This window comes from Leuresthes tenuis, unplaced genomic scaffold (assembly GCF_036924035.1).
Source record: "Leuresthes tenuis unplaced genomic scaffold, fLeuTen1.0.hap1 SCAF_12, whole genome shotgun sequence".
In the NCBI taxonomy this organism is placed as follows: Eukaryota; Metazoa; Chordata; class Actinopteri; order Atheriniformes; family Atherinopsidae; genus Leuresthes; species Leuresthes tenuis.
The window spans coordinates 33925735-33951660 of NW_027325366.1; the positions used below are offsets into that span (position 1 = coordinate 33925735).

Below are 25926 nucleotides of genomic sequence, written 5' to 3' on the forward strand. Positions count from 1 at the left end.
AGTCTGATGAATCAAAAGGAAAGTCTTTTAGGCAAAGGTTAAAGTTAAGTTTGGAGTCTTTCATAAGAACCAGTCAGCTCTCAGTTTTATTCCAGCTCATCCAGTCCCTGCAGTTTATGTTCCTGCAAGAGCTTCACTTCACATCGAAACATCGTGTTTCTGAAGCCTCTGAAGGATCCGTTTTCTTTTGGGGATTAAGAAGTGGAGGTCATCTGGCCCTTCAGTCAGGAGCTTTCGGATGGGTCAATGACCTTCTTAATCTCCAAAAGTAAAGGGACACCTTGCCCCTCTAAAAGAAAGGCAAAGGGCCAGATGGTGGACCTGGGTTAGGGGGCAGGTTTTAGGGCGTTAGAAGTGTTCGGAGACCAGATGAGTCCTCAGAGGGACGCCCCCCCCGCTCTGATAGCAACTGGTTCCACCATCGTGGATCATCACTGAGGACAGTCTGGACTGAGACTGCCTTGTCTGTAGGGATGGCTAAACCAGGTGAGGCCCAGAAGGAGCATCAGCCCGTAAGACTTGAACCAGACCCAGAAGTCTCTCTGGAGGCAGCACCAGGGACTGGATCTGATCAGGCAGCCAGTGGAGGGTCATGAACTTCTTTCGTTGAAGGATCAGCAGCTGAATTGTTGTGTTCTGCACCATCTGTAGCGGTTTCACTTTGCATGCTGGGAGATCTGCTCGAAGAGCCGTGCAGCACTGGAGCTGAGAGGTAACCAAGGTCTGTACCAGGAGTGGGACTGGGTGGATGGTTCAGCCTTTGAGAGGATTACTCTTCAGTTTATGGTGGAGATCCATGTGAATATCTCTGCTGAGGTTTGTGCTGAAACCACCGGCTCATCTGATGGAAATCACAGGTACAGTTGGGCAGGAAAAGCCTACTGAACCCCCTCTGGTCATTTATAACTGTGGAAGCTTCTTGGACACAAGAAGAGATGATAGACAAGGACAAGACTAAAGGAGGTGGTGCACATTAAGGGTCTCTAAGGGTCTCTAGCAGCTAACCTTGTGACAAACCAAGAGTGGGATTAATTTGTTTTAACAATGATACAATAACTGAGATAAGAAATTACATTTCAGTTGTAATCCTAACAGTGTAAGAAGATAAAACTTTAGTTCTTGCTCCTCAGTCCTGAATGACTGCAGGGGGTTAAAAGGCAGTCAGTCTCCTCGGAGTATTCCCATTTACCCCGTCACAGATCTGAATCCACCTTTTGTGGTTGATGTAAGACTTGGCAGCACGAACATGCAACTCATAAATGTGCCGAAATGATGTGATGAATCATGCCAACATGGAGCAGGGTCTCAGGGGAGCTTTTCAGCATCTCATCAAGAACTGAGAGCAAAGAGAGGCCGACCCAGAGTCCGCCTGCTGCTCCTGATAAAGTGCTCGGTGAGAGCGGATTGGCATCCATCGCTGTGGGGGGGTGTGCGTGGGAGGGCTGTTTAGAGCAGCTGTACTCTGAGGATGGGGGGGTCACGAGAGGACGACGGCACGTCTTCTTCTTTAAAAGCATTTAGAGAGGGAAAGGGAAGGGAAGTCCTCTCCTGAGGGATTTATCCTCTCACTGAGCAGCTGGTTGTTGAAGATTCTGATCAACCGAAAACTCGTGAGAATTAAACTTAAAAAACGGCATCTAATTTCTATTCTGAACAATAAAAACCTGCAGGAGCTGGATGGGGGGTGAAGACACAGCAGAAATATGTCTTTAGGCTGTTTTAAGTACGTCTTTAAATAGATGAAGATAGGATGTGAGCAGCGGTTAGTCAGAGCCTATGAGCTGGCCTTCACACCTGAGAACCAGCAGGAGTTTCCAGCATAGACGCCTGGTTTGTTTTACCCAAATAAAGCTTGAATCCAATATGGATTTTTTTCTTTTGATTGTGACCAACTGAAAGTCCAAAACCAGCTAAACTGCTGACAGGAAGAACTTCAGAAATCAGATTTCACTGTGAGGGTATATTAAACTCGTCTGCTTCAGATTAAATTCAGAGTTCTTTCTTATGAAAGAAAAAAGGGAGGGGCTGGGGGGGGGGGGGGGGGGGATGAGGAAGTGAGGAGCTGAGGGGATGAGGGAGTGAGGGGATGAGGAAGTGAGGGAGTGAGGGGATGAGGAAGTGAGGAGCTGAGGGAGTGAGGAGATGAGGGAGTGAGGGGATGAGGAAGTGAGGAGCTGAGGGAGTGAGGGGATGAGGAAGTGAGGGGATGAGGGAGTGAGGGGATGAGGAGCTGAGGGGATGAGGGGATGAGGGGATGAGGGAGTGAGGAGCTGAGGGAGTGAGGGGATGAGGAAGTGAGGAGATGAGGAAGTGAGGGGATGAGGAGCTGAGGGAGTGAGGGGATGAGGAAGTGAGGAGATGAGGAAGTGAGGGGATGAGGAGCTGAGGGAGTGAGGGGATGAGGAAGTGAGGGGATGAGGAAGTGAGGAGATGAGGGAGTGAGGGGATGAGGGGATGAGGAAGTGAGGAGCTGAGGAAGTGAGGAGATGAGGGAGTGAGGGGATGAGGGGATGAGGAAGTGAGGAGCTGAGGGAGTGAGGAGCTGAGGGAGTGAGGGGATGAGGGAGTGAGGAGCTGAGGGAGTGAGGGGATGAGGGAGTGAGGGGATGAGGGAGTGAGGAGCTGAGGGAGTGAGGGAGTCAGGGGATGAGGAAGTGAGGGGATGAGGAAGTGAGGGAGTGAGGGGGTGAGGGGATGAGGGAGTGAGGGAGTGAGGAGCTGAGGGAGTGAGGGAGTCAGGGGATGAGGAAGTGAGGGGATGAGGAAGTGAGGGAGTGAGGGAGTGAGGGGGTGAGGGGATGAGGGAGTGAGGGAGTGAGGAGCTGAGGGAGTGAGGGAGTCAGGGGATGAGGAAGTGAGGGGATGAGGAAGTGAGGAGCTGAGGGAGTGAGGAGCTGAGGGAGTGAGGGGATGAGGGAGTGAGGAGCTGAGGGAGTGAGGGAGTCAGGGGATGAGGAAGTGAGGGGATGAGGAAGTGAGGGAGTGAGGGGGTGAGGGGATGAGGGAGTGAGGGAGTGAGGAGCTGAGGGAGTGAGGGAGTCAGGGGATGAGGAAGTGAGGGGATGAGGAAGTGAGGGAGTGAGGGAGTGAGGGGGTGAGGGGATGAGGGAGTGAGGGAGTGAATGGGTTAAAGGGAGTGAGGGAGTTAGGAGCTGAGGAGCTGATCTCGAAGTCCAAAGAGTTTCTTTTATTTCAACCTGAGACGACACACAAAGTAAATCTTGTAGCAATCAGTGAGTATCGATCAGTCCGCGATGCTTTCATTTCAGGCAGGCTGGCGAGTTATTCTGGACTCCTCTGAACTCTCAGCGCCGGTTTGTGTCTTCAGCCTCAAAGAGACGCTTTCAGGCATCACACTTTACTTTCTTTCACTTTTCCTTAGCTTTCTAGGAATTAATCCAACGGTTTCTCCATTTGTTGGCTGAATGAACTGAAGCTAGAATGGAAGCTGCCTAATGAGTCTGTGTCCTTGGAATCACTTTTATGTGTCACTTCGCTGGTTTTCTGAAGGTGTAATTCCCCTTTATGGTGTAATATTATCCTGAATTTTTTGTAAATAGCATTAAAGGACAGATTTTTATCTAATCTTCATGAGGAGTCTGCTCCCACTGCAGATATATTGATCGCCTCATCAGCGCCTATTTAATGTGTGTAAAACACGATTTGCATTGATTCACAATGGAGACGCTGTATTTACACCGAGTGGAATGAATGAAAAGAAATCTGATTTATTTGTGTCACATTACACTAAATTATCTCTAATCTGAGAACACAGTCCTAAAGCTGAAATACCTTAGTTTGAACCTTTTGCTTTCAGTCTTGTTGGTTCGGTTTAGGCATGAAAAACTGCTCGGTTTGGGTTTGGAAAACATTTCATGTTAATATCAAAGCTGAAAACAAGACCAAAGGAATTTCAACTTCAAATTTCTGAGGGGCAGTGAATGCAGCTTCATCTGAAGGTGGAGTTTGGCCAAAGCAACATGCCAGGGTTAGTTTTTAAGTTGGTGGTGAACCCACATGTTTTACCATCAGTCTGTAAGCAGGCAGCTTTCACCATGAATCATGCTTTTTACTCAGAAATCTAACTGGTTATTTCTATACTTCACCTATTTCTGAATCTGTTGGTAAAGCCGACCGAAATACAACTCGTCACCGTTTTAGTAGCACTTTTTGGTGTTTTCCAGCCTGTCGAACAGTCCGCAGCCATTGACCCACTCAGAGGCACGAAGTGGACGTAACCGGCCGTAATCAGTACAGTCACATGTTCGATGCCATCGTGTGCGGTCCCTGAACCGCACAGCCAGCATGTCGCCTGCTCTGAGCAGACATACCTGCACAAATGTGCATGCATGAAGACTCCAGATCTTGCAGGGTCACTATTTGGAAGACCACAGCCAGATTTTTCTGACACCATTTCCCATCATGCACCTGGTTGAAATTCTTAACAACGATGAAGTCAACTGATAAGCAGCTTTAAGCCACAGCAGCATTTTTAACACATCTGTGCTGTTGCCATGATCACAGGAGCTCCACAACTCTGGTTTCATTCTGACTGTAAAGACTGTCTCTGACGTCTGACTCTAAAGGCTTTAATCTAACCGTGAATGTGTCAGAGTGAGCCTGTGAGACTGCACACACTGAGTGTGAACACACAAAAGATGGTACATCCTGTGTCCTTTAAGACAATGGGCTGTTTGAGCAGTGATCACTTTGGAGCCCAAAAAGCTCCAGCAGCAATATAAAGAGGATCTAAGTTGAGTTATTACATTAAAGGCATTCCAAATAGAAGTGTGGCGGTGTAAATCTAACGGCTGAGATATTAGATCAGCAGCGTAACCAGAGGACGGTGCGTGGTGAAAGCTGCATGAAATTAAATTTCAAGGAGGCCGCTTCAGTGAAAGTGACTGACTTCAGTCAGAGGAGAAAAGCACGATGAAACTTCCACCGTGAGCATCTTTTACAGTCTCCTGGGATGTTAAAGGACTCCCTGTTCACATGTTTTGTTGTTCACTTTGTATGAAGATGACTTGTTGCAGTTTGACTGCTGCAGCGTGAGATATTAAAGTCTAATCAAACAGAAATGTTGACATATTTTCAGAACATGTCAAATGTCTGAGTGATAATATCAAAGCACTATTACAAGACTGATGGTCACATGCACGCTGCTTGCAAAGAGGCTCTTCTTCCTGCTCCTGGGAGCAGATATCAGGGCGTCTGAAGCCACCAGCAGGTGTAAAACTCCCCAACAACACAACCCTGGGATTTATTTAGCTCCCCTTAGTTTGAAAGTTCCTCATTTAACGAGCCGTTCTGATTTTCATCTCTAAACCACGTCACTCCTTAAGTTGGCTCCGCCTCCTCTGCTAAGCCCCGCCCACTCACATCCACCCTGCTGGACGGATGAAGCCAGCTTCTGGTGGAAATGTTCTGCTGTCAGCTGCACTGAGGAGCATGCATCTTCCATCCAGCAGCAGCCTCAGAGGATATAAGAGCCCAGTGGATAAACTATATCTGAGGGTAACGAGTTACGCTGTGCACATCTCCGGCTTGGTCCATTACTGTTGATGAGAAAGCATTGTTTGCTAGCATCTGCTGCTAACTTACAGCTAACTTCTAACTCACAGCTAACTGCTAACTCACAGCTAACTGCTAACCTACAGCTAACTGCTAACTTACAGCTAACTTCTAACTCACAGCTAACTGCTAACTTACAGCTAACTGCTAACCTACAGCTAACTGCTAACTTACAGCTAACTGCTAAACTGGGATCAATAGAGCAACTATCTGTATCTATATAGAGAGCTGGAGTGTTTCAGGTGTGACTGGAGGAACAGCTTCATGGTGTGGCTTTTAGCTGCTCACTGTAATACAGAGAGTCAATAACAGATTCCAAATAATGAGTCAGTTTTACTGCTGTTACTGTTCTAAAAATTCTCAGCTGCAGGTCGAACAGAAGTGACTCACGTCTGTGCGTCATGATTTTAAACCTTTTTGAGGGTTTTTGCCATGTTTTTAAAGAAATAGAACTAGAAGGAAGGTTGATTATAGCTAAGATGTCTGCAGAGTCTGAATTGAATTAACATAATTCAGAAGGACAAACACCTGTTATTCTGTAACCATTTAAGAGCCAATAGTTGGTGTTCAAGGACGAGTTGTGTGTCAGAATCACAGGTTGTCTCCATATGTTTAGAATACACTGTTTTTTATGTTGGAATTCTTTTATATTCCCTCCTAAATGGAAGAGAAGATTTTCTTTAGTGTAGTTGCACTGAGTTATTTAGAAAGGAAGAGGTTAATAGATGCTACCCTGCAGAAGGCAGGAATACCAGGTTTCGCAGGGTGTTTAGAGCACATTAGCATGATTTGGCATCAGATTCAGACAGCCAATAGAGGGAAAAAAGACTTGCATGTTATATTTCTGGATTTAGGAAATGCATTTGATTCAGTGCCACACAGCCTTATTTGGAAAGCGTTTGATTATTTTGGAGTGTCTGTAGTTGTTGTTAAGTTAGTAAGAGCATATTTTCAGGATGTTAGACTGTGCCAAAGTACAGCAGGTTTCACAATAGGTTGGCAGAGGCTAGAAATAGGCTTTATGGCAGGGTGTATAAGATCTCCATTAGCATTTAGAATGGCGATGTAGATGATTATTAGAGCATCCAAGTGGGTTGTAGGTAGAGAGAGATATCAGGATGGCATGTGCCTTACACCAAGTAGGGCCGACATGGATGATATGACGTTGGTGACTACAACAGTGCCATATATGAGGAGAATACTTGAGAGACTTAATAAAAATCTAAAGTGAACTGGTATGAAAATCAAACCTAATAAGTCTAGAAGTATCTCAATAAGCAGAGGGAAATTAAGTGATAGAAAGTTTGTGATCAATGAAGAAAATATTCCAATAATTAGGTAAAAGACAGTAAAGAGTTTAGGTAGGTGGTACCAGGCAGATATGAATGATGGAGGGCAGGCAGTGCAGTTTCAGAAAGATGTTGCTGAGGGACTGGATAGAATAGATAAATCAGGGCTTCCAGGAAAGTTGATATGAGATTGCATTATTTGTTGCAGAAAAAATGGAAACATTAGTTAGCTTTGTGATGCTAGGTGTTCCTCGATGCTTAAGGACTGTGACACTGTATGGGAAAGGCTACTCCAGCTCCCAGTATCCAGTCCAGTAAAGGAGTTTAAATGTACTAAAGTTAGGACTGAGCTCCTTTTAGCTGGGAGTAAAGATGTGGTAGTTAGTAAGGTGGTTCCAAACCCAACCAAGGGCAGGAAATAGAATCCGAGAATAGCAGCTCAGGAGGCAGAAGCAACTCTTAGGCATACAGAGATTGTGATAATGTTGAAATAGGCCGGGGAGGGTTGGGGCTTGGCTCAGGCAAACCGGTGTGGAGTAGAGCAGGTCCCAAGGTGAAGAGAAAGCTAGTTGTTGTGCAGTTCGTAGACAGGAGGAAATGTTAAGGGGTACAAAGGCAGTGGCTCAGGCTGAGCAGGGACAGTGGTTCAATTGGGAAGGTGTAGAGAAGAAAAAGCTCAGTTGGAAAGAGCTGTGGAGCATGGAGGAAAGGAGTATTAGATTTTTTTATAGGGGCAACATATGATGTACTGCCAACTCCTCAGAACCTAAAACTCTGGGTAAATGGAGACCTGTTATGCTCAGGTACTGCAACTCTAAAGAATACCTTGTCAGGTTGTAGTTTAGTCTGTGAGAAGGCTGGTATACGTGGCAATAAACAAGTATTAAGAAGCTTAGCTGCAGGTATTGAAGATAAACGGCAGGTAAATTTAGGAGGGTCTAAGGTGAAGAGAGTGGAAATTCAGTTTGTTCAGGAGGGGGAGAAAGTTAATAAGTCAATAAGGAGGCCAGGCAGCTTAGAGGATGCTTGTGGTTGGGAGATGCAGGTAGATTTAGGAGGAAAGCTTGTTGTTCCCCAGGAAATAGCCTCTACAAATCTAAGGCCTGATATAGTCTTGTGGTCCAGGAGTAGAATGAGAGCCTGTTTCATAGAGCTGACTGTTCCATGGGAGGAATTAGTGGCCGAAGCATATGAAAGGAAAAAGCTTAGGTATGTGGAGTTGGGGGCAGCAGGAGAGCAGTGAGGATGGAAAGTTAGGATCTGTCCAGTGTAGAGGATCTGTTGCAAAGTCTGTTGTCTCATTGTTGAGGGAGTTGGGTGTAAGTGGACAGAGTGAGAGGAAAATAGCGAAGGAGGTGTCAGATGAGGAAGTAAAGTCCTCAGTCAGTGGATTCGGGTTAGAAGAAGCAATAGTAGCTGGGGGCCCAGCAGGAGGGGCACTTAGGGTAAACAGACTCTTGGAAGAAGCGAGGAAGAAATCCAGGATGTATTTAAGAGGAGGGTGTGGCCCATGTGAGCCTTTTGAAACCAGGCGGCCATTTTAGGTGAGTTGGCCTGTGTGGCCTTGTTTTTGCTGACTCATATTTTAGTGATTTTGGACGGTTTAGGTGAGTTCATCTGCTGAATCTGTGAGTGTGTCTTGTCCTGCCTTCACCTCTGGCATCCTCTATACTTTCATTACCCCCCACCCGACCCAGGGTTTGTATCCCCACCCCGCTATGACTGGTGTGCAGTTGGTGAGAGGCTGGGGTAGCTTGAGGTTGTGGAAGAAAAGATGGTTGTTGTGGTGTGAGGAGCAGTGACGGCTGGCATTAGGGGAGTGATTCTGGGATACCAGTGATCACCAGTGTTGCCAGGTGTACGATAATTATCGTATTTGTAATTTTGCCCTGTGTACAATGTAAGATCAATAATCCCAAAAAAGGCCTAATGTACGATAATTTGACCATTCTGTGAATGTGTGGTTGTAATCGGTTGTAATCAGCCTGTCACAACTGTCTGTTGGATTTTTTGTGAACCCTGAACGCTTTTCCATTTCCATATGAGAAGTTTCAAGCCAATCATGCTTTTCTATGTGAGTTACGAGTGACGTGCTGCGTTCGCCTCAGAGGTTCCTAACAGTAGGTGGCCTCCAGGCCTCGTGATTTGGCTCATTCGATCATCATTCAGTTCCGACAAGAAATCGGATCGGGTTACTTGTGATCGAATTCAGACCCCGGGATAACTCGATCCGATTGGATTGTGCATCGCGTCTGTGCCATAACCAGCTCATGACAGATGTAGAGGGACGCAGCTTCATCTCGCTCTGCGTTCGCCATCTTTCTGAATGCCTGAGTTTGTTGTTTTGGGGCACTCCTGAGAGGTTGAAGGCATGCTGAGGTTGGCCTGATAAACAGCGGCCTGGCCTGTTGTAGTAAGTCTGCCACGATTAAAAAGAGAGCGAACTTCTTTGTCAGAACGGTATTGGGCAGGATTATCGGGAGGATTTTGGCCCGTACATGCATTCGCCAGTGTGTTAATGATGTCCTCAGTCTTTAATATTCCTCTTGAGATTCCGAGTGGACTGACTCATTGTCATTAATTTTTCGCTGCAGTATCCACACGTTAGACAAGATGGCCGCAGGCACTTCTGTGAAGTCTGACAACAGTCAAGTTTCGTTCGATAAATTCGGAGTTTCGTTCGATAAATTCGGAGTTTCGTTCGATAAATTCGGAGTTTCGTTCGATAAATTCGGAGTTTCGTTCGATATACTCGGAGTTTCGTTCGATAAATTTGGAGTTCCGTTCCATAAATTAGGAGTTTCGCAATGTAGTTTCCGTAGTGTAGTGGTTATCACGTTCGCCTAACACGCGAAAGGTCCCCGGTTCGAGACCGGGCGGAAACAAGATTTTAGTCCATTTATAGATCATAGGTGGAAGTACAACTGCACAAGAGAAAACAGGTGAATGCTGTTCGTTAAATTCAGAGTTTCGTTCGATAAATTCGGAGTTTCGTTCGATAAATTCGGAGTTTCGTTCGATATATTCAGTTTCGTTCGATATACTCAGTTTCGTTCGATAAATTCAGTTTCGTTCGATAAATTCAGTTTCGTTCGATAAATTCAGTTTCGTTTGATAAATTCGGAGTTTCGTTCGATATATTCGGATTTTCGTTCGATATACGGAGTTTCGTTCGATATACTCTGAGTTTGGTTCTATATATTCGGAGTTTGGTTCTATATATTCGGAGTTTGGTTCTATATATTCGGAGTTTTGTTCGATAAATTCGGAGTTTCGTTCGATAAATTCGGAGTTTCGTTCGATATACTCGGAGTTTCGTTCGATATACTCGGAGTTTCGTTCGATATACTCGGAGTTTCGTTCGATATACTCGGAGTTTCGTTCGATATACTCGGAGTTTCGTTCGATAAATTTGGAGTTCGGTTCCATAAATTAGGAGTTTCGCAATGTAGTTTCCGTAGTGTAGTGGTTATCACGTTCGCCTAACACGCGAAAGGTCCCCGGTTCGAGACCGGGCGGAAACAAGATTTTAGTCCATTTATAGATCATAGGTGGAAGTACAACTGCACAAGAGAAAACAGGTGAATGCTACAAACAAGTAGCCCTGTAATTGACTGGCGACCTGTCTGGGGGTGTGCATTGTCTGTGTGTCTCACTATAGGGACTGCATAGTCCGATGGTATCATTGCCTCCTTTCATGTGGGAGATCTGGGTTCAAATCCCCTGCATGAAAGGTACTGTCTCCAGTAGGGGTCCTTAGGCAAGACCCCCTTACCCTATCTGCCTATCTGTAAGTCGCTTTGGATAAAAGTGTCTGCTAAAATGCATAAACATAAATTCGGAGTTTCGTTCTATATACTCAGTTTCGTTCGATAAATTTGGAGTTTCATTTGATATATTCAATAAATTCTGACTTTTGTTCGGTAAATTCTGAGTTTCGTTCGATATATTCAGTTTTGTTCGATATACTCTGAGTTTCGTTCGATAAATTTGGTGTTTCGTTCGATAAATTCAGTTTCGTTGGATATACTCGGAGTTTCGTTCGATATACTCAGTTTCGTTCGATAAATTCGGAGTTTCGTTCGATAAATTCAGTTTCGTTCGATAAATTCAGTTTCGTTTGATAAATTCGGAGTTTCGTTCGATATATTCGGATTTTCGTTCGATATACGGAGTTTCGTTCTATATACTCGGAGTTTCGTTCGATATACTCTGAGTTTCGTTCGATAAATTCGGAGTTTCGTTCGATATACAGAGTTTGGTTCTATATATTCGGAGTTTCGTTCGATAAATTCGGAGTTTCGTTCGATATATTCGGATTTTCGTTCGATATACGGAGTTTCGTTCGATATACTCTGAGTTTCGTTCGATAAATTCGGAGTTTCGTTCGATATACAGAGTTTGGTTCTATAAATTCTGAGTTTCGTTCGATATATTCAGTTTCGTTCGATATATTCAGTTTCGTTCGATATATTCAGTTTCGTTCGATATACTCAGTTTCGTTCGATAAATTCAGTTTCGTTCGATAAATTCGGAGTTTCGTTTGATAAATTCGGAGTTTCGTTTGATAAATTCGGAGTTTCGTTCGATAAATTCGGAGTTTCATTCGATAAATTCGGAGTTTCGTTCGATAAATTCGGAGTTTCGTTCGATATATTCGGAGTTTCGTTCTATATACTCGGAGTTTCGTTCTATATACTCGGAGTTTCGTTCGATAAATTTGGAGTTCCGTTCCATAAATTAGGAGTTTCGCAGTGTAGTTTCCGTAGTGTAGTGGTTATCACGTTCGCCTAACACGCGAAAGGTCCCCGGTTCGAGACCGGGCGGAAACAAGATTTTAGTCCATTTATAGATCATAGGTGGAAGTACAACTGCACAAGAGAAAACAGGTGAATGCTACAAACAAGTAGCCCTGTAATTGACTGGCGACCTGTCTGGGGGTGGGCATTGTCTGTGTGTCTCACTATAGGGACTGGATAGTCCAATGGTATCATTGCCTCCTTTCATGTGGGAGATCTGGGTTCAAATCCCCTGCATGAAAGGTACTGTCTCCAGTAGGGGTCCTTAGGCAAGACCCCCTTACCCTATCTGCCTATCTGTAAGTCGCTTTGGATAAAAGCGTCTGCTAAAATGCATAAACATAAATTTGGAGTTTCGTTCTATATACTCAGTTTCGTTCGATAAATTCGGAGTTTCGTTCGATATATTCAATAAATTCGGAGTTTTGTTCGATATACTCAGTTTCATTCGATATACTCGGTTTCGTTCGATAAATTCGATAAATTCGGAGTTTCGTTCAATAAATTCGGAGTTTCGTTCGATACACTCAGTTTCGTTCGATACATTCGGAGTTTCGTTCGATACATTCGGAGTTTTGTTCGATATATTCATTTTTGTTTGATACATTCATTTTTGTTCGATACATTCGGAGTTTCGTTCGATACATTCGGAGTTTCGTTCAATATATTCAGTTTCGTTCGATAAATTTGGAGTTTCGTTCGATATATTCAGTTTCGTTCGATATACTCAGTTTCGTGCGATAAATTCGGAGTTTCGTTCGATATATTCAATAAATTCGGAGTTTCGTTCAATATATTCAGAGTTTCGTTCGATATATTCGGAGTTTCGTTCCATATATTCAAAGATTAATTTCCTGAATGGCATGCCAAAATATATATATAAAAACCCTTTAACCTTGCCTTGGTTGTACAAAAAGCTTTACAGTATATTTATCATTCTCACAGACACTCTTATCATAAAGATATTCATATATGCAGCACTTTTTCTCGACAGTCACACACCGATGAGCATATCGGGGGCAATGGATAGCCCAAGGACATTTTGGCACGAGCAGAGCCTGGGGATCGAACTCCCGACCTTCCAGTTAGAGAACAAATCACTGAGGCACGGTCACCACAGCTTATAAATTCTGCCTGGTTCAGTTCATGAAAAGACACCAACATCTGGGCCAAAAGTAGCTCTTAAACACACCAAAAAGAAAAGAGCCAAATGCTAGCTTTCACCTGCGATGTTCGCCTGTGGCAGAGGACATAACTCTGAAGAACAGAGGTGGGGAGGTACGTACGTTATTTCAATAAGAAAAGATCAAATGAAAGGTGGACACAAATTTACTGGCGTACAAAGAATTTGAATAATGTTTGGTGGTTAGACTCTCAGTGGTGGGACAACTCCAATAAAGACGTCTGTACCCACAATCCTTCAGTCTATGTGAGCAGATGACCTCATACAGCATATGGATTCTCTTGTTTATTTATTAATGTATCCAAAAAAGAAAGAAAGCATGTTTTCACGACACAAGAAAATCCGACCAAAATCTGAGGTAAAATACACGTAAACATGTTAATCTGAGTAAAATCGTACAACCTGAGCATCTCAGAGTTGAGCTCAGATAATGAGGCGGGGGACTGAACCACTTTAGACTCGGTGCTCTGTTCATGCTCCAAAGTGCCATCGCAGTTAATAGAAACCCAGCAACTGTTTCACGGATACTTTACGTTGTGGCTGATTGGAAACCAGCTGGAAACTCCGGACATTTGCTTTGTCAAACCCATCCTGAACATCTTCAGAACGTTTTAGGACCACAGCAGATGTGTGAAAAAGGCTAAACGGAGCTTCATATTTTCGCTGCTGGAAGGACAGTCGTGTCAGCAGCTCTTTACTTAATTCTGAGAGGATCTGTAGGATTTCCAGGTGTGCCGATCCTGCTGAGATTTATCCAGGGAACCCAGGCTCTGAATGCTTTCCTGATGTTTGAAATATTTCACTTTAGTCTGTTTAAGAAGCCACAACGAGGGGAAAAGTGTGAAAGAAGGAAATGGATCCGACTACTTCCTGAAACAAGAACTTTTTCTCCTTCGCTTCAATCGGAACGATCTTATTTAAGGTGAAACCTGAGAAATGACTGGATGCTTATTGCTCCTGTTGATGCTATGCTTTTAACTACAGATATTGACAGTCCATAAATTAATTGCACGCTTGTTGCCAACATTAATGAAGAGAATTGCTTTCACACCCACAAGCTAAACAAACAGTATCGAGTTCTGTTTATAATGTCAGGAGCCATTAATTTGCTGCCAGCTTTATATTGAATGTGTTATCAGACGCCTGGCCAGGGAGGGAGAGCAAAGACGAAATGAGCCAATTTAATAGTGTTTGGCAGCAGGAGTCACATTTCTGTCCTCGCCGGGTTGTTGTCTGACCAGGAATCTCTGAAATAAATGTGTTGAGTCTCATTCTGCAGAGGTGTTGGCACCTGTGTTCCAGGATTATCTGCAGAGCTCATATTAGTGCTCCATCATGCAGAACTGCTTTGCTTATTGGATGATTTTCATTCTTCTGACAAGGAAGCTCATTGTCTGTCAGCAGCTGTAAACAAAAACCTTGATTTCAGCTCTGCAGTCACGTGCACAGCATCCATTTCATTATTGGCTGCAGGAACTTTTCTTTCCTACTTTTCATCACTCGTTTCTGCTGCCCACTAATCTCCTGTTTTAAGGTGTCAATCAGAAAGTGAAGGTGGTTATTCAATGGATGAACAACTCCGCTCTTCAGCTGCCTTTTCCAGCTTTTGAAAGACAAAGATTGCAGCCAACAGCTCTTTAAGTTTGAGAAAAGACAAGATGTCCCCAGAATTAATCCTGCTGTTAGTAACAAACCCAGAGAGGAGAAACTGCTGAGCTCCACATCACAGTCAGGGCTCTGCTCCACCGACAGAGGGGGGGATACCATCGATGCACAGGCCACATGAGTGACTGCAGGAAAACAAGTTGAAAGGATTCGAATCTCAGAAGGACAGCAGGAGCTATTCAGGCTGTTTAAAGCTGGTGGAAAGCAGCTGAATAGACTGAGTTCCATCGTTCTGGCTCCATGAAGAAGCAGATTTTGTATTTAAAGTGAACTCCGTATGTTTGTCATTGTCTCGCGGAACACTGTCAGCTGATTCAACATGTTGAACGCCATCAGGTGTGGGAGCTCCTCCTGATTGGCTGTTCAGGGCAGTGAATGACATCAGGTGTGGGAGCTCCCCCTGATTGGCTTTTCAGAGCAGTGAATGACATCAGGTGTGGGAGCTCCTCCTGATTGGCTTTTCAGGGCAGTGAATGACATCAGGTGTGGGAGCTCCTCCTGATTGGCTGTTCAGAGCAGTGAATGGCATCAGGTGTGGGAGCTCCCCCTGATTGGCTGTTCAGGGCAGTGAATGACATCAGGTGTGGGAGCTCCCCCTGATTGGCTGAACACAGGAACAGAGGCAGCAGTGATGACAGGAAGCTAACAGCTAACTTATCCTCAGAGCTTGAATAAGGGCAGCTGGAAGAATTCATCGTGGTTCTTGAAGATGTTTCACCTCTCCTCTGAAAGTCCGATAAACCAGCAAAGCTCAAACACATGGAGAGGTGGTTTAGTGTGAAGCCCTCCTCACTCAGCGGCTGCATCATATCTGTGGGAAACAGCGCCACAGCGCTGAGCGACACCTTCCTGCCTCCCACAGATGAACAGTTCAGCTCTGTCAGTAGCTCTGCCGGCGGCTCAGAGGCCCATCAACTCCGCCGGCCTCATTCTGCCTGCCGTACGAACAGGAAGCAGCAAAGGGGCGTGAGGCTCCCTCGTGTGAAAAGGGCTTCGTTGGCCTGTCCAGAACAGGATAAACACCCTCTGATTTAAACTGGGACATGTTGCTCTACTGGCCCATTTTCTATGACAAATGGGCCAGTAGAGCTTCTACATTGTCACAAATCTTCTGAAAACATCTGAAGTTATGAAGTTCTGTCTGCAGTTACCAGCAGAGATGTCACACCTCGTGTTCCTCCTGCTCTGGACAAGGTGCCGGCTGTCTTCATGTATTTTCCTTGTGTATAAATCACGTGCACGTCGTACTTTTGCAGCCTGGTTAACATGCGCTGTATCCCAACAGCACAGTCATTCAGAGGTTCGGACACCGAAGGCTTATGGTCCGATTCTACTTCAGAAGTTTGACCCTAGATCAGTGTTTCTCAACTCTGGTCCTCAGGACCCACTGCCCGGCATGTTTTAGATGTTTCCCTCCTCCACCACACCTGATTCAAATGAATGGCTCCTTATCAGGCCACTGCAGAGCTTGATGATGAGCTGATCATTTGAATCAGGTGTGGTGGAGGAGGGAAACATCTAAAACATGCAGGGCGGTGGGTCATGAGGACCGGAATTGAGAAACACTGGTCTAGACGAATTGATGGAAGCGCTCACATGCGCTGACTAACTTATCCAGGACCCCCACAGCCCTCTGCTGTTGCTGCCTCTAATCCGGGCTCCAGATCCTCTTCTAATCGTTGGATCCGGCCCCCGTTTCACTGCCACTTGGACCCATCACACGCCGTCACAAAGCCTGTTAGCATGTTGCTTTCGTAGCACGTTTCACGGCCGTTGACTTTGCCTTTTTCTTTTCTATTTCTATTCTTTTTTCCCCTCGTGGCAAATCTTTCTTCTCTATCTGCTCACGGCCACTTCTGACACCATGTGTCGACCTGCTGACTCTTATAATAAGCAGTCGAGGCGTGATCTTAGCGTGTTTATTGTGCTCCTGCAGTACAGTGGTACTCCTCAGCCTGGCATGCTGGGTAATCGAGTTCTTAAGTCACAGCATCACAGAGGTGGTCTTTGTGGTGCATCTTGGGTCATAAATCCTCACATGCACCACGAATGCTGACGTGAATTTACAAAAAATGCACATTTTAATGAAAACTGCTTTTCTTCTGATCAGAACTTTAAGTTCACAACTGCCTGCAAAAATCTAATTACCCTTCCAACAAAAGAAAGCATGAGATGGAGCAGGTTTTTCTTCCTTTGCAGAGCTTCATGAATGACGGAGTATTGACCGACAGAGTGCCTTCTTTTAATTCTCAGTGATATCCACTTCACAGACATTCATGAGCAGCTTGAGCTGAAACATGCTCACTTGAAGTCAGAATGGAGGCGAGAGCATGAACTCGGAGAGCTTCAGACGGGAGGGGAGCTTCCAGCGTGAACATCAGGTGATCAATGAGAATCGTGCTGTTAAACGACATGTTTCAGATTCAGGCATTCGGAGGAAACATGGACACGTTGGCGGGTTTCTTCTGGACTCTGAACCTGCAGCACTTGTTTGGAGCTGCCTCAGCGACCCCCTCCATCAAAAGGAAAATGTTTCCCCTTTAGCTGGACCCCTGTTTCTGTCCATCAGAGGGAGCAGAGCATGCACAGAACCATTAAAGCTGGCTGTTAGGGTCGCTGTGGTGTGCAAAGCAATCTGCAGCAGGAGTGTTTGTCTTTCCACGTGCGTGATGGCAGAATAAATCTGGTAAGGAGCCCCGGGCTGAAATGCTACTGCAGGGGGGGGGTTGTGCAGATCATTTCCTCCTTAAGAACAAGAGGCACAGCAGCACCATTATTCCCAGAAACATTCCCAGAGACCAGTAGTTCTGTGCTGGAGCAACACTCAAAAGATGCTCAAACCTCATCATTAATTCTGCGTATCGAGGTCACATGACTGAGTTCAGGTGAAGTGTCATCGTTCAGAAGTCATCACGGCTGCCTGTGGAGCTGGACGTGCTACACGTGCCACGTAGAAATATATCAACGTTGTTATTGTTAATAAAAGCACAAGATTCCAGCCCATGTGAGAGTTTTAAATGGGCCCGTGTGGGATTAGGCACAGCTTGGCCCGGTGTTAATGGCCCGTGTGACTCGGCAGCAGGATTATACTGCAGCCTCCTGTGTCCACAGACCCCATTTGGAGCCTATGCAAGCTTTTTCCATTTCTGTTCCACGTCGGGAGCTCACAGTTGGTCTGAATGGGCCCTGCCTGGTTGAACAATGGGACCGGCGCCCGTTCTGGGTCCACTCAGTGTTCGGGAGCCTGAGGATGAGCCTGTTCTAATTCACAGGTTCCTCCTGACTTGTTTCAGTGTGCAGATGAATAAAATGTCCCGTAAAAACAGGATTCCTGCTCTGTGCTGTTTCATTCACCAAACCAGTCCGAGTGCTGCCCGGTCCAAACACAGAACCAGCTGCTCTGACCACAGACGCCTGAGCATGGCTGATTCTGCAGTGGTTAGCATCAGTGGGCTGCTGGTTGGAGCCGTGGGTTCAGATCAGGCTTCTCAGTTCATTTGATTTCGTCCCTCTGATGAGCTGCAGTCTGACATCCTTCAGCTCTGAAGGTCAGCATCTCTCCACCATGTTTGTGAGGAAAAGGCATCTGTGATTATACTTCCTTCTGCGTGCAGCAGCTAAAGGAGTAACTAGCTTTAAGATTTCTGCCTGATTCTGAGGAGTGAAACACATCCATTTAGATTCATGCTGGTTTTGCCATGAGAGCTGGTTGTCTTGATCTTCTCTACAGATTCTTCTCACCCCACAGATTAACTGTGGCTTTACTGCAGCTCTTAGTCCTGCAGGCCTGGTGGGATGTTTAGGGAGAGAGAAAGTAAATTATTGTTGGGTTACAGAACTATCGAGTGTATAAGAAGAAACCAGAGCCTGTGGGTGTCAAAGAAAGCAGCCAATCAGAATTAATCCGAACAAGTCAAAACTGATTTGACTAAAAACAAAGAAGCCTTTTACTTTAACAGAAGTCCAACATGTAAGGTCCCTGATCCGAGTGAGTCCAACACTAAAGATGACACATTCTGCCCTTTTTAACAGTTTAACACAACTTTCTGAGGTCTTACTGAGAGTGTCTCAGCCCTGTTTCAGCACCTCTCTGTTAACCGGTGCTCGGCCCCATCCAACCTGAGACAGTTTAGCATGTAGCTAGCTGTAAGTTAGCCGCAAACTTGCTTTCTCATCAACAGTAATGGACCAAATATGATTTATCCACTGGGCTCTTATATCCTCTGAGGCTGTTTTAGGGGAGTTTTACACCTGCTGGTGACTCCAGATGCCCTGATATATGCTCCCAGGAGCAGGAAGAAGGGATTTTTACACTCCAGATGCCCTGATATATGCTCCCAGGAGCAGGAAGAAGGAGTTTTACACTTCAGACACCCTGATATATGCTCCCAGGAACAGGAAGAAGGGATTTTTACACTCCAGATGCCCTGATATATGCTCCCAGGAGCAGGAAGAAGGAGTTTTACACTCCAGATGCCCTGATATATGCTCCCAGGAGCAGGAAGAAGGAGTTTTACACTTCAGACGCCCTGATATATGCTCCCAGGAACAGGAAGAAGGGATTTTTACACTCCAGATGCCCTGATATATGCTCCCAGGAACAGGAAGAAGGGATTTTTACACTCCAGATGCCCTGATATATGCTCCCAGGAACAGGAAGAAGGGATTTTTACACTTCAGACGCCCTGATATATGCTCCCAGGAACAAGAAGAAGGAGTTTTACACTTCAGACGCCCTGATATATGCTCCCAGGAACAGGAAGAAGGAGTTTTACACTTCAGACGCCCTGATATATGCTCCCAGGAACAGGAAGAAGGGATTTTTACACTCCAGATGCCCTGATATATGCTCCCAGGAACAGGAAGAAGGGATTTTTACACAATATGTCACCTTTAATAAACTTACAGCCTCACAACAGCAGGCAGAACATCTCCAACCAGTGCACAACATTCTCACTGCAGCCATGCAAACAGTAGAATGACTTTACTTCAGTTAGAATAAGACAGAGACACACAGGGCGGGTGGAAACTGAGTCACCGCTGCTGCAGACAGCAGACAGGACGGGACTTAGATGGCTGAGGTGCCCCGGGATCAGAGCATCAGATCAAAGAACAGTCCAATCAGAACTCTGCATAGGAGAACCGGCCTGAGGTTGGAGCAGCTGATGCCTCGGCTGCTCTGCCAGACGTTCATGGTCCCCAGAGGATGAAGCCTTTGAATTCTTTTGTTGATTTAGGCTTTTCATCGTGCACCACTTCAGGACTGTAGGTTTAAAATGTCTGTATGTAGTTATTGTGAGCTGGATTTTAGGAGCTGCCAGGTGCAGCAGCTCCGAGGATAAACACATCCTGCCTGGACACTGATTGACTGAAGCTGCTGATGGGCTCCATTCATGTGGAAAAGGTGTAAGAGGAGGTGAAGCTTCCTAAACAGCAGCCTGTTTGCATGCAGCTCGGAGCTGAGAGCAGCGGGTCAGCCTCGCTCGGCATGGCTGCAGATTCTTCCTCATATGCTAATCTAACACCTCAGTTTAGCTGGGAGAAAAATGCACATTACAAGCATGTTTCTGCCGGTTATTTAGGTCGCTGCTCATAGAGCGAAGACCTCGCTGGAATATTTGGTTTATTTTCCAGGTGAGTGACCTTAAACGGGTGAAAAGCTGTTAATGTGTGCGGGTTTGGAGATGCAGGTTGTCCTCAGTGTCACCGCCATCGCCTTCATGTTTAACTGAGACACAGGAGGAGCAGGGAGGAGTCTGCAGAGGGAGGGAGGGGTGACAAAATGTCTGGCTGATGTGACACCCTGAACAATAATGTGTAAAGAGAGGTGACAGAGACGGATGCAGGAGGAGGAGGAAGGAGAAGATGAGAGAGGAGGAGTTTTAATGTACTTCTTTTTGCATGAATGGAATCAGTCAGCAGGACAAATGTGTGGCGATGACTTGTATTCAGGGAAATTATGAGCATGTGTGGCTCCCAAAAGGCGGCATGTGAGCTGGATGAGACCCTCACACTAACCACCATTTACTGGGTCAGTGATCGCAGAGCTCTGCTGTGGACTGCTGGAGCCAGAGCTCCTCCCGGTGGACAGGTTCGGGTACTGCAGCGCTCAGAGACGCTCAGGTGGGCAACAGCATCTGTGTGAGTGCTGCATGGACTCATCAATGAGCCCTAAAATGTCTGGCTGTAAACTAGCCACGCCCCTTCATTTGAATACAGGAGATAGAACAAGAAAAGGCTGAGAAATAAATGTGAAATTAGAAGATTAAAGTTTGCACAGCACCTGATTCAGCTGGGGCCTGTTTTCATGACTGAACATACAAACGTTTGTCTCGTTCCTTCTCCTCGGCTCAGTTGCATTATCAGAGCTTCAGTCAGAGCAGCTGCTGTCGTTCCTGCTGGGAAACATTCATCGGGCCCGTCGGCCTTCTCTGTGAAAGCTGCACTGAACTGCAACCTCATAAGGAAACTGGGTACTTCTGTTTTTAGGGTGACTAACATCAGTCAGGGACTACAGATTCTTGGCTAATTCAGTTTCTTCATGTCTGTGGAATAAAATGATGGCATAAGGAAGTGAAGGTAAAGGAGCAGCTGCTCTCTGGCTGCTGTGGACCAACTGACTTACAGCAGATGTTACAGCAGCAAAGACACTGTGAGGACAAAGGAGCATCTCGGCTGATGATACAGTTTTACTTGGAGACTTTTTTTCTCCTAAAAATATTCAGAGGATAAATGAATGAAATGCAAACAGTCTGTGGATAAAAGCTACTCCAGGTTTTATTTTCATGCTGTAATCTCCTTCGTTTGGGCAGAGCTTTAAATACGTTCTGCTCTCCAGCAGCAGCATCCACCATGTGTCACAGAGAAAGTTCAACATTAGTTTAACTGCAGTGTTCATATCCAACAGAATGTCAGCGGAACAGAATAAGAAGTCGTTTGATATGATGGGTTTATTACCCTCAATCTACAGTTCTGATGCTGAGCAGTATAACGAGAAGCAAAACTCTGGAAAAAACATTAAATACTTCAAGTTTTACAGAACCGAGTCCATCGAGAACCCCTCCCCTGAGGAGAGGAGCTCCTCCCCCTGACCATGGAGCTCCTCCCCCCTGATGGTGGAGCCCCTCCCCCCTGATGGTGGAGCCCCTCCCCCTGACCATGGAGCTCCTCCCCCCAGTATGGTGGAGCTCCTCCCTCCGGATGGTGGAGCTCCTCCCCCTGATGGTGGAGCTCCTCCCCCTGATGATGGAGCTCCTCCCTCCGGATGGTGGAGCTCCTCCCCCTGATGGTGGAGCTCCTCCCATCAGATGGTGGAGCTCCTCCCCCTGATGATGGAGCTCCTCCCCCCAGATGATGGAGCTCCTCCCTCCGGATGGTGGAGCTCCTCCCCCCAGATGATGAAGCTCCTCCCCCCAGATGATGAAGCTCCTCCCCCCAGATGATGAAGCTCCTCCCCCCAGATGATGGAGCTCCTCCCTCCGGATGGTGGAGCTCCTCCCCCCAGATGATGAAGCCCCTCCCCCCAGATGATGGAGCTCCTCCCTCCGGATGGTGGAGCTCCTCCCCCTGATGGTGGAGCTCCTCCCATCAGATGGTGGAGCTCCTCCCCCTGATGATGGAGCTCCTCCCCCCAGATGATGGAGCTCCTCCCTCCGGATGGTGGAGCTCCTCCCCCCAGATGATGAAGCTCCTCCCCCCAGATGATGAAGCTCCTCCCCCCAGATGATGAAGCTCCTCCCCCCAGATGATGAAGCTCCTCCCCCCAGATGATGGAGCTCCTCCCCCCAGATGATGGAGCTCCTCCCCCCAGATGATGGAGCTCCTCCTCCGCCTAAATACTTCAAGTTTTACAGAACCGAGTCCATCGAGAGCCCCTCCCCTGAGGAGAGGAGCTCAGTTTAAACAGAAACAATCGGTCGGACTCAGAACACCAACAGCTGATTTATCTCCACCTTTCTACACAGAAGTGAGCATCCAGAAGGAGCTGCTGCTTCCTGCCTCATTCAGAAGCAGGTTCACTCTGCCAAATGCAGACCCAACAGTTCAGTTGGTCAGCGGGACGTGAGGCTGGCAGCAAATCTACAACCAGAGAGAATAAACTTCCCCAGCGAGCTGGAACGCTGGTGACATGTACGAGTTCAGGTGACGGCGCTGATTAAACAGTAAGAGAGACTTCTGAGCTTATTTAATCTGCGTTTCCACATTCTGGAAAAGCTGGAGCAACTTCACCAACCACGACTTTACAAATCCAACAAAACGTCTTCCAAAGCTTCTGTATCTGCAGTAATAAAGCGTTTATTCTGGCAGTCTGTGTCTCATTTAATGAGCCGCACACGCAGAAGAGTCCTTCGGTAACCTTTTCCTGCTGCGAATTAAGACCTTTAAAGGAACACACCTTGAACTCTGAGTGTGCACGTTTGTCTGGACTTCATCAGGATCGTAAAACATTAAAGCATTAAAGCCTGCTGACGCAGCTGCATGACACACAGAAGCAGCCACACCAGGCACAGCAGGCAGGACACGGAGGGAAAGTTTAAAAAGCAGCCTCGGTGTGCCGTACCACCAGGAGGGAGGCAGCTCCCCTTCTCCTGTTAACAGAACCTCCAGAATGGTTCTGAATGTGCTGCTTTCAGGTAAAACCCAACATATCGCTGCTCACAGCAGGGCATCAACACCCCGTGTCAACCCAGATGTTCTGACTCACTCATGGGGAGGATCCAGGCTGATCACAGACAAACATCTGGAGACATATTTCCCACAAAAACAAACTATAATTCAAAGCTAATACAAGGAATTTAAAGTTAAACCCGACCGGAAGCAACACAGCAGCTGGAATCAATACTCCTTTCATTAGTAACTCTGACTGTTATTACAGCAAATGAATGTGTTCCAGGTTTATTCTCATTTATTCTGGGATAACGGCACCAAATACACACCAAACAGCAGGATCACTCAGAGCAGCGAGGGGCTTATTGCTAATACCCAGCTTTACAGAAAGAAATAAAAAGCCGTGTTTGTAATTATTCTTACAGATGATTGGATGGATGTTGGAGACAATAAACGTTCAGGCGTGTTCTGGAGCAGTCTGGGGAAACAGCCTGAAGCAGCAGGAGATCTGTTAGAGTTCAGCGGTCTAACGAAGGAGAAATGAATGCTACCTCCAAACCTCATTCAAGAGCAAACATGAGAATAATCAGTCTGCCTCAGATCAACTCTGCTGCAATCTAAGTGTACATTAGAGAGAAAACACTCAGCTGCTCATTTTCCTACAGCATTGATCCTTAAGAGCTTTTACATGTGTGGATCTCACATATCATCTGGTTCTGCTGAGCAGACCTTTCAGTTATTTCACCAGCAGTGGAGCTCAGACAGGAGGAAGAAAAGAGTTCACTGTAAGATCCAGAATATCGTGGAAAATTCTTCTTCTTTTCACATAGAATTCTGTCCTGATCAGCTTCATTTATTCATGTTTTATATAAAAACAGGAAGCAGCTGCAGAGATTCACTGAAACATGTTAAACATGAACATAAACCCAGAATCTGAGGCAGAAACAGAGTTTTTTATCAGTTCTCAGCAGCTTTAAAGTGAATCTCTGGTCTGAGCTCCTTTATTCTCCAACACAGCCTGAACCCTCTGAGACAAGCTTTCTGTCATTTCTTTAAGGAGTCTTCAGGAATAGTTCTCCAGGCTTCTTGAAGGACATCCCAAAGCTCTTCTTTGGATGTGGGCTGCCTTTTGTTCCGTTCTCTGTCAGATGATCCCACACTGCTTCAATAATGTTGAGGTCCGGGCTCTGGGGAGGATTCATCCCTCCATAAGACCTGTTGCCACTGATTTTCAGTCCACTTCTTGTGTCATTTGGCACAGCTCAGCCTTTTCTCCCTGTTTCCCTTCCTTAAGAATGGCTTCTTGACAGCCACCCTTCCATGGAGCCCATTTCTGATGAGGCTTGGGCCAACAGTAGATGGATCAGCTGAAGGTCCAGATGCATCTCTCAGGTCCTGTCAGGTCACAGCTGGATTTTTTCCTCTTTCTTAAGGACATCACTTTCAGATCCTGTTCATCTGCTGGAGATAGTTTTTTAGGCCTGACACTTCTTCTTTTGTCCTCCACTTGTCCAGTTTCCTCAAATGTTTTAAGGACACACTGCACACCATGCTGAGATATGCCAAGTTTTCAGCTAATAGCTCTTTGGGAATCACCTTGTTGCTGCAGAAATCCTATTTTCTGTCTGTCAAACTGTGTTTTCTTTGCTGTTTTTCATAGATGCAGCTAAAGAAATGGGAACAAATGATGTGTCTTTGTGACAGGCTGAAAGTGTGGCTGCTTTTTGCCTTAACAGAAAGAAATAAGGAGTGGCCCAATACTATATTATAAAGCTCTTAATGACCGAGCTCCATCACATCTTAAAGATCTCACAGTTGGATATTTCCCCAACAGAGCACTTTGCTCTCAGGCTGCAGGTTTCCTTGTGGTTCCCAGAGTTTCTAAAAGCAGAATGGGAGGCAGAGCCTTCAGTTATCAGGCCCCTAAAAGCAGAATGGGAGGCAGAGCCTTCAGTTATCAGGCCCCTAAAAGCAGAATGGGAGGCAGAGCCTTCAGTTATCAGGCCCCTAAAAGCAGAATGGGAGGCAGAGCCTTCAGTTATCAGGCCCCTAAAAGCAGAATGGGAGGCAGAGCCTTCAGTTATCAGGCCCCTAAAAGCAGAATGGGAGGCAGAGCCTTCAGTTATCAGGCCCCTAAAAGCAGAATGGGAGGCAGAGCCTTCAGTTATCAGGCCCCTAAAAGCAGAATGGGAGGCAGAGCCTTCAGTTATCAGGCCCCTAAAAGCAGAATGGGAGGCAGAGCCTTCAGTTATCAGGCCCCTCTCTGTGGAACCAGCTGCCAGTTTGGCTTCAGGAAGCAAGATTAGCTTAAAGTCAGGATTAGCTCAGGTGACTCTGAACTATCCTTTATTACGCTGCTGCTGTTTCTTCTTACTGTTGCTTCTGCTCAAAGGGAATAGTTGGGTTTATTTTTTAATTGAGGCTATATGAATAAGACTGAATTGAAGTGAATTTCACGACTGTGTCCAGCTATCTGCTCTGATGGAGGCGTTTGGTGAAGCTAACCTGAAGCCCTCGGCTCTGAAAGCAGCAGCCTCCTTGCTGCATGGCGGCGGGTTAGAGAGCAGCGAGGCATCAAAGGCCCTCTGCAACCAGCCTTCTGTGAAGAAACACTCCAATTAAATACAAGTGTCTGTGGCAGGAGGAGGTGCTGCAGGAGTCAGAGATTAGCAGGGAGCTGTTGGTGAAGGAGCGCAGCGGTTCGATATGTAGGAGAATACCAGCAGGCTGTTGTTCTGGCAGATGTTTCTAAGGATGAAATAACAGTGAGGATCCAGTAATTCCACCGGCTCATCTCTGAAGTTCTGCT

The 25926-nt window shown here is 46.1% G+C and overlaps 1 protein-coding gene and 3 non-coding genes across 4 annotated transcripts in view; all 4 read left to right on the forward strand.

The window, feature by feature from the left end:
• The window catches only part of parp4 (poly (ADP-ribose) polymerase family, member 4), an 89255-nt gene that overhangs the window by 24931 nt on the left and 38398 nt on the right, over positions 1-25926 (forward strand). The gene's annotated exons all lie outside the window — the stretch shown is intronic.
• On the forward strand, positions 9676-9748 carry trnav-aac (transfer RNA valine (anticodon AAC)). Its single transcript has one exon. It is a non-coding gene; the product is annotated as a tRNA-Val (tRNA).
• Positions 10315-10387, forward strand: trnav-aac (transfer RNA valine (anticodon AAC)). The gene has a single exon. It is a non-coding gene; the product is annotated as a tRNA-Val (tRNA).
• On the forward strand, positions 11623-11695 carry trnav-aac (transfer RNA valine (anticodon AAC)). The gene has a single exon. It is a non-coding gene; the product is annotated as a tRNA-Val (tRNA).